Below are 8,821 nucleotides of genomic sequence, written 5' to 3' on the forward strand. Positions count from 1 at the left end.
AATTAGAAATTTGTATTTGGAACTAGTTAGTGTGATACAGTTTGTGATTTACTACAAATAAGTAGTAGCCAGAGCCTTCTCCAGAATAGTGAGATTTTAAAAGGCCTTAGGGGAACTTTGCCAAGAGCCAGTAGTTAAAGGTGGTCTGAAGGGTGGAGCTGGTAGAGGGTGACACGACTGGAGAAGTGGGAGGTGTGGACAAAAAAAGGGATTCTACGGAAAATGACCTCACAGGCTGATCTGATCATAAATTCCTAACTGGGCAGATCATGGAGGGTAGTCACACCATAGGCATATAACTTCTTAGTGAAAGGTTTTAAGCCAGCCTGTTCTCTGGTTTTGTGCATCTAGGTTAACATATTTTTGAAATACCAAAGTAATACCCCTTAAAGGGGGTATTAACCCTCGAGAGAGCACATTATCTTGTTAACTGTCCTGTAATCCATTCCCCACTTTGCTTTCTCCAGTCTTCCTTGGATCCCCTCAATTTCAAATGCATAAAAGGAGATGCAAAAGTGTTACCCATTTGTGATCTTGCTCCCTGGCATATGTCATCAATTTGGCTCAGATTAAGTCATAAAAATTCGTTGCAGGTTTGGATGTTTCTTACATCGACAGAAGAAAATCAGAAAATTGGGTGTCATGAATTGGGGAGACAATTTCAAGGGAAGAAGTTCAACAGAGTTGAGTATTGCAGAAAAGTGGAGTAGTAAGAATGCCACAAATATGCCATTCAACCTAATTTATCTAAAATTATTTGAGAACTTTGAGGGAGTGATGTCTATGTTGTGAAATGGGCAAAAGTCATATTGCACAGGGTTGAAATGAATAATACCCCTTCATAGTGAAGTGACCTTCATGATAATGAAGATAAAGAGAAATGACTGTCTGTAATAGTAAGTAAGATCAATGATGTGGACATAAAAGGGGTGCTGTAATAAATTATAAATCTAGAATTGGGCAGGTCATGATGGGTAGTCATACCCCAGGACTATAACGTCTTTAGGGAAAGGTTTTTAAGGAAGCCCTGTACAACAACTGCGAAACTGTTATTCTCCAGAGCATTTGAAGTCTTGCTCCCCTGTATATGTCATCAGATTTGGCTCAAATAAACTCATCAAAATTTTTCACAAGTTTGGACATTTCTTACATGGACAATGAGATGGATAGAATTGTGACTTACTTTTTAAAAATTTAATAAGTTATAATTAAATTTTCAAGTAATTAGAAATTAAGCTTTAAGTTATTTTGATTTAAAGTTTGATATTATTAATTATAACTTGGTTTTTAATTATGTAGGTAAATTTGAATGTTTTAGAAGAAAATTACTTTTGCAGAAACATGGCATAATTAAAAATTTTGCGTTTTAGTTTAATTTACATTTTAATGGTAATTTATTAAAAATTTTAATACTTTGAATATAATGCATTTGATTTTATAATTCTTTAGATTAGCACTATACAATAGAAATATGATGTGAGTCACAAATGTGAGCCACATAAGTAATTCTAAATTTTCTAGTAGTCACATTAAAAAAGTAAAAACGAAACAAAACAAAAAAACAGATGAAATTATTTCTAATGATGTATTTTATTTTCCAATACATTAAAATATATTTCAAAATATAATTAATATAAAAATTACTAATGAGGTATTTTACATTTTTTTCCATATTGTCTTGGGATTGGTGTGTATGCTTCGCTTACAGCCTACCTCAGTCTGGACAGGCCACATTTCAAGAGCTCAGTAACCACATGTGGTTAGTGGCTGCCACATAGTGTAGTGTACCCTTAGATTGTTGAGGTCAATAGAAAAACAAAATCTGTGACAATCTTTGTTATAACAACTTAATTCATGGTTTTGCTAAAGGGAAAGCAAGAAAATGACATTTTTTTGAAATAAATGTCTAATGGTTTATAAAGTACGTGTGTCTTTATTTTTTATTTACCTAAACATTAGCAGAATACCCACAAGTCTTTGACATTTTTCAAGCATATAAAAAACCATAGTATTTTACATGTTTTTAAAAAATGTCATTAAGAAGTTATTTATTTATCAAATAGAAAATGAAAACATTTTATTTAAGAGTTTGCTAACTTTATTTATAACTTCTAAATATTTGGACATGATATGTGGGCCTCTGTTTATACTCTTGCTTCAGGCCCTACAAATGTGCTGTGTGGGCCTGGCTTAGACCCTTCTTCTCTAATTCCTATGCATATGAATTCAAATTTCCCTTTCTGATGAGACTTGGAACCATATACATCCTCATAGTTTAGCTGTGTATATTAACAGGACTTCATTCTTGTATTGTTTTCCTCAACATAGCTTTACTATTCTAGGAAACTCTTGCTGAGGAAGATAAAAGTTGTATTACCATTATTGTTCATTTCAAGAACTCCCTGAAATGTCATCATTTCTTTATGGAAAGTATCAAATTATAACTTATACTCAATGATTACTTGAATCCAAGACTCTCTGAAGACCTTGACTTAACATCTTCCCTTGCTGTGACTACTAATCCAAAACTACTCAATAGTGACACTTACACAATATTAACCAAGCCCTGCCATTGAAAGACTTGCCTTAAACTGACTCAGGGTCTCAAAAAATATCGCGACATTGCTCTCCCCACTTTCTGAGATGCTAAGACTGTGCTCTCCTTTATCAAGGTGAGTATAAGCTCAGCTTGTCTTACCAACAGATTGTCTTAGTGATATTTTGGGGGCACATACTTTCAGCATCAGTAAAACTTTCCCCGAACATTCTTATTTTAAGACTGCTACCCCACCTTAATCCCCTTTCACTGCTTTAATATTCTCAATAGTACTTCTATTTCACTTATTTATGTGCTTATTGTAGTATTCTGCTACAACAATTTTAGTCCCCCAAAGACTGTCATTTCTGTCTCAAAGTCTATAACAGTTGCCGGTACCTAATAGATTATCAATCATTATTGTCGAATGAATGTTACCTATGTAATTACTATGAACTCGAATAATTTAAACCCAAATTAACATTTTGAGCAGACAGCTTTTAAATGTTTAATTGGCTTACATCCTACAAGCCTGTATGAGATTTCCTCACATTAAGGAAAGTCAAGGAGTACATGTGGAAGCCATTTTATGGTTCTTTTGCTGAGATTTTTGTTTTTGTTTTTATGACTTTGTAGGCTACTAGAAAAACATGCTCTAGAAGGTTTCTGGCTGACGTTATCACATGGAACTTGAATTCCTTATTCCAACTATCTTTAGTTGTGCAATCTTAATATCATTTTCTGAGGGAATATGGGCCCTACTCATAGGAATTCCATCAGCCCATCTGCACATCTATTCAGACTGGCCTCTGGTAAACCAAATTGTTATAAACAAGAAAATGTCAATCAAACTCTCTGATCACTCCTGAAGTTCTTTAATTCCTGAGAATTTCTAACTCGGTGAAAACTTTAAGAGGTATGATATCTATGCCTACAGAATATACTGAATCTTCATTCCCTCTTGTATTATCAATTTTACTTTTCCTGAATCAAGCTGGATCATTAGAGTGATTTATGCTTAGATTATCCTGCTCACCCCTGGCTACTTTACTGAAATAAGTTTTGATGTAAGACTTTCATTTTCACACAATAAAGCTTGATAATAGAGACACAGTAAGAACTCACTAGTGTATTTACTGTAGGGATGATGTTGAGAACACCATCTACCACATACCCAAGTATCGACCCTTCATAAGGTTTGACGGCAGAAATGGCCACAATGCCGAGAAAAGCTGTGCTTGTCTTTGGTAACAAGCAGGCTTTGAATGCATACTCTGTTCATACCTTTTATTACTTTCCTTTTTTCACTTTGGTTGCTAGGAAACTCAGAGCCAAATTTGCTCCTTATCTTTGGCAGGTGTATAGAAACTTCTTGTAAACCTAACTCTGTCTTTATTTTATTCTCTCTCCCAGATGCCCCTTCACTTTGACCTTTTTGTCTGCTTATTCCCATTTAATTGTTTGTATTTTTATCTGTTGCCTGAAATCCTTTACTTTTTAAAATTTATTTTTAATTAATTAATTATTTTTTAAGACTAGTCAAGTGCAGTAGTGAGAAGGGAGGAAAGAGTAGAACCAGGAGTTCAATCTGTAATGGACCGTGAACAATCAATGGAGGTAACTCACTACCTTCAGACCAGCCTCAAATCCTTTTCAGATATAAGTGTGAGTATAAGATATATATAAAATAAGATTTGGTCAAGAAGAGCAGACATTTTGATTGTAACTTTTCAGCTTGTCCACACCCAGAGTTTCTATCTTTTTCTTCTACTACCTAAAAAATTCTCCCCTCGATGCCAGTTATTAAATGTAAAAAATACATAATATGATTGGTGTTTTCTTTAAAAACATACAGAATATTTTAATTGTTTTACATAAGTGAATTACAGGGAACTGCTGTTGATTAACTGGTTCTTTTTTATTATTAATTTTATTAAATGAAGCAGCTGTTCATAAAATATTCAAGAGATCAAGTTATCAAGATTCATGAAGTATTGTACTTCACCTGAGAGGCTTCGTCAACTATAAAACATAAAAGAAGTGAAAAAAATGAGTCTAAGAAAAATAACTTGAAAGCTGTCAACATAGTAATTTATAAGTTGGGCATTTAAACAAATCATAACTATTGTCCATGTCAATAATAAATGATATCTAATTATTTAAAAATTCTTTATTGTCTTCCCTCCAAAATTATCTCTTAAGAAATTCAAAACTATTGGGCAATTTCTTAGATCTAAAGTGCTTTAGATCATCTAGTTTCATTTCATTTTATTTCTTGGGCAGCTCAGAACAAATAATGTGGCAATACCAAATGGTCGTGTAATTTCCACATCACATCTTTTAATTCATACAGAATTGTCTTCAAACAATGTCAAAGCCTGAGCTGCCTTTTGGTGTCTTACTCTTTCTTCCCTATAGGGGGAGTTCAATCTGTGGTGCCAAGTTACCCAGACAAAGGACTTTCCTGCAAATCTCTAAGTCTTTTTGAGATCTTGAATTTAGGACAAAGATTCATGGAAAAGTGGTCTAGGACATCTGTTTGGTTGAAAAGTTTCTGCCAACCAATAAAAGGGTAGAGAACACACAGCTGCTCTGTTTGGAACCAAGACTATCCTGAACTCGTTCCCTTTGAGCACAATTTTTCTGTTCATCATTTAAAAGTGAAAGACAAAAGGAATGGAAAAGAGTGAACTGAAGCCCACAGGGATATATTCAACAAATTATGAATAAATGTGCTTCCCTTAACAATTTAAGTGGGGTTTAGAAGCCAAGAGAGGTAAATGAAAGGCCTGAATCAATAGAAGGGATGTAGAGCCTTGTCAGTCAGGGTCTAGTCAGGAAAAGAGAAACCACAACTATTTTAATAAAGAAAATTTAATATAGGGGTTTGGAAGGAACACAGTTAACACAGAGGTAATAACTTCAGGAAATAGCTTCATTCTTAGTGCTGGAGAAGAAAGAGAAAAGATTGGAGTTCTCAAAAAACCTAGAAGGTTGGAGGAGGGGCCCTCAGAGATGCCTGGCTGGTGCTGGCATCTCTGAAGGGCATAGTTATAAGGCTGGCTCTAAGAGGTGGAAAAAAGCTGGAAACTGGAACTATCTGCTTCTGGAACCAACTGTGCTGCTCACTAAAGAGCCATCCTGGAGTGACCTAAGTAACAATAGAAAACAAAAGTGAAATGCTGAATGCTTTCTCCATACTCCTTCCTGAACCATTGATTAACTTGGTGTCTTTGTTGTGGGTGTGGAGGAATGAACAAAAAGAAACAAAGGTTATTTCTGCTATCGCCTTTGTGAGCGTTTGGCCAGCTCTTTATATTCTGTGTGTGTCAGATCTACTGAGAGTCTATTGAGTGGGGAAATAAAAAGAAGTATTGCTTTGCCTGAGATAGATGTGAGCTTACCTTGGAAAAAGGACTGTGAGCTCACCTGGGAAGAGAGTTAGATTTACCGAGACTAGAAGGACCAAGGGGTGGTGGGTTCTGTGGTGATCAGTGCACTAGCCTGATTGGTTGACCGTGTGAATATCTGGGGACCTGGCACTCACACTATTGCCTTAGTGGGGTGGCAGAGGTCTCAATGGTAAAACTTGCCACAGTAGGTATGAGCACTGCCAACTGATCTGATTTTCACCTGGACCATTAGAATTTGACAATGATCTCAGCAGTGACCCTGATGAACTGAACTTCAGGAGATCTTCCATTTTCTCAAATTTTATAAATATTAAAGGTCTTGTACAATATTAAGGGGGTAAAGGCCCCCATAGTGACCGATATTTGGGTAACCTCCCAACAGGTGCCATTAACAGCTAGAGAAATTAGTACATGAAGAACAAATCTAACAGATTACATAAAAAAAGGTTTTTACTAATTATTTAAAAGTCAAAAACCCATCTGTAATTATTTCTAAACCAATATATGTGGCTAGTATAATATTACACATTTAAATAAAGCAATTTATCATCATTATCAACATGACCAAAATCATCATCATAGAACTTTGTGGTTTGCAGAATGCTTTCACAATTATGGTCTTTTTCATCTTCACAACATTCTACGAGTTGTCATTTTTCCTTATTTACCAATAAGAACATTGAAGCTTGAAATGTTACTGGAACTATTTTGCATAGTTCTAAAGCAGACAAATTATTGAGTTAGATGCTGTCAACTCAATACTATTAGGATTCTTGTTTTACAAATGAAGAAACTGAGGCTCAGAAGGATGACGTACCATTTCAGAGGTCCTACAACCTTTTGAATGTGGCAGAAACAGGATGTTCACTAAATTTCATAATTTATTAAACTATAACAAATTCTAGACAAAGAGGGTGAGGGAAAGAAGATAATCTTTTATGAAGAACCGAAGTGTGAGAGAATATATTCTGTTTCCCCCTACCAACATTTTATTTTCTTAATGTTGCATCTTAGAGAAAAGTTAAATGAATATTTCAAAGAGCGTGCCTTTCTTAGAGTCTCAACTTTAACATTTTGCCACATTTAAGAATAATTTGCATGACATTTTGTCTTTTAATACTTTCATGTGCTCTCTTAATACTAACATCCTAGTAGAAGTTTTGAGCTGAGTTTGAAGAACGAGAACATAGATTAATAAAAAGAGAAGAGATACACTATTATACTACTACTTTAATCACTATGTAATATGATATGAAAGAGAATGAGCCTGACTTTCTCAGGGTTTGATTAAGTTAGTATTGGGAAATAATAATTATTTTACCTTTATTTTAATGTGTGTGTATGTGTGTGTGTGTGTGTGTGTGTGTGTGTTTAGTTACACACAAGGTTGCCTTTGATTTCCATAATGGCCCTTGGAGATAATTAAGGTAGATGTTTTAAAAAATCAAATCAAGAATCTGAGGTGCTAAAGAGATTGTTTTGTCCCAGGTCATTTGGCAAATATGTGAACAAGCCAGTCTTATGATGTTGCAAAGATTTTTCCAACTTCCACAAATGCACAGCTTTCAGCCAAAAAGGATCCTAATAACTAGAAGGTTTGGCTCGGTTATGTTTCTAGATGACTGCTTCCTTTCTTAAACATTTGAGGGAGGTTTCTGCTAACTTATAATGTTATATTTTAGACTGCAGTCTTTGAGCTAATATCACAGCCCTGTTGTACATACGCACTGCATTCTCCTCTGCTCTTACAGTTGTCAATGCAATTGGTTCTTGAGATCACACAACAGACATGCTCTGCCAGCTTTGGATTAAATGGCTCTGAGTATCTTCTCTACATATGTTTGTACAAGATGGCTAGACACTTGCTAGAGAATCTGATCTCCTGGGCTCTCCTAAAGGCTTGGAGTAGGTACCTCATGTTCTGTCTAACCATTTGTCCTTCAATAAGGAAATAACAGACAGAACTTTTCTTTCTAATTGCTATAGATGTATGATGAGTCATTGCAGTTTTGCACAATTTTTTTGAGGTCCTGATAAAGATAGCACTAAGAAAAGCAGGCTTCTTCTCACATTTTTTGAATTAGGGATAGATAAATAAAGTTTTGAGTCCTGTAATTTAACTTTTGGTGGCTCCAGTGAAACTTAGGACTGGCATGAGGAACAATGAGCTGAGAGCAGAAGAGGCGCTGAAATGACTGGTGCTTCTAGAGCTCTTACAGTCACAGGTTTCCCGATTACTCTAATCAGACAACTCTAATCAGACTCCAGAAAGAGGCCACTGTGGGCAAGGACAGGAAGGTGTTATGGGGCATGGGAGAAGGAGAGGCAAAGAAAAAGGGACCGAGAGAGGAAGAAGGCTAGGGAGAAGGAAAGAGGGAGATATTTGGCTACCCAGTTGTCCCAGAACCATTTGTTGAAAGACTCTTCCTACCCTATTGAGTAGTCTTGGTAGCCTTGTCAAAAAACATTTGAGTCTATGGCCATACCACCCTGAATGTGCCGATTCCGTCTGATCTCAGAAGCTAAGCAGTGTCAGGCCTGGTTAGTACTTGGATGGGAGGCCACCTAGGAAGACCAGGTGCTGTAGGCATAAAATAATAATAATAATAAGGGATTGTAAACTGATAAGGTCCTTGCAATCTGTGAGGTCAACCAAGGGTTGCCTCGCCTAAAACAAACAAACAAACAAAACAAAAAACAAAAATAAAACATTTGACTGTGCATGTAAGTTTATTTCTGGACTCTCTGTTCTATCCTATTGGTCTATATATTGGTCTTTATGCCCCTATTATTGCTTTGTAGTAAGTTTTTGAAATTGAGGAGCAGGAGACCTCCAACTTTGTTCTTCCTTGTTCAAGATTATTTTATTTTT

General features: G+C 35.6%; 1 pseudogene; it reads left to right on the forward strand.

The window, feature by feature from the left end:
• The first annotated feature begins 8,421 nt into the window (after positions 1-8,421).
• Positions 8,422-8,539, forward strand: LOC120591266 (uncharacterized; annotated as a pseudogene).
• The last annotated feature ends 282 nt before the right edge of the window (positions 8,540-8,821 follow it).

This window comes from Pteropus medius, unplaced genomic scaffold, assembly GCF_902729225.1.
Source record: "Pteropus medius unplaced genomic scaffold, Ma_sr-lr_union100, whole genome shotgun sequence".
Classification (NCBI taxonomy): domain Eukaryota; kingdom Metazoa; phylum Chordata; class Mammalia; order Chiroptera; family Pteropodidae; genus Pteropus; species Pteropus medius.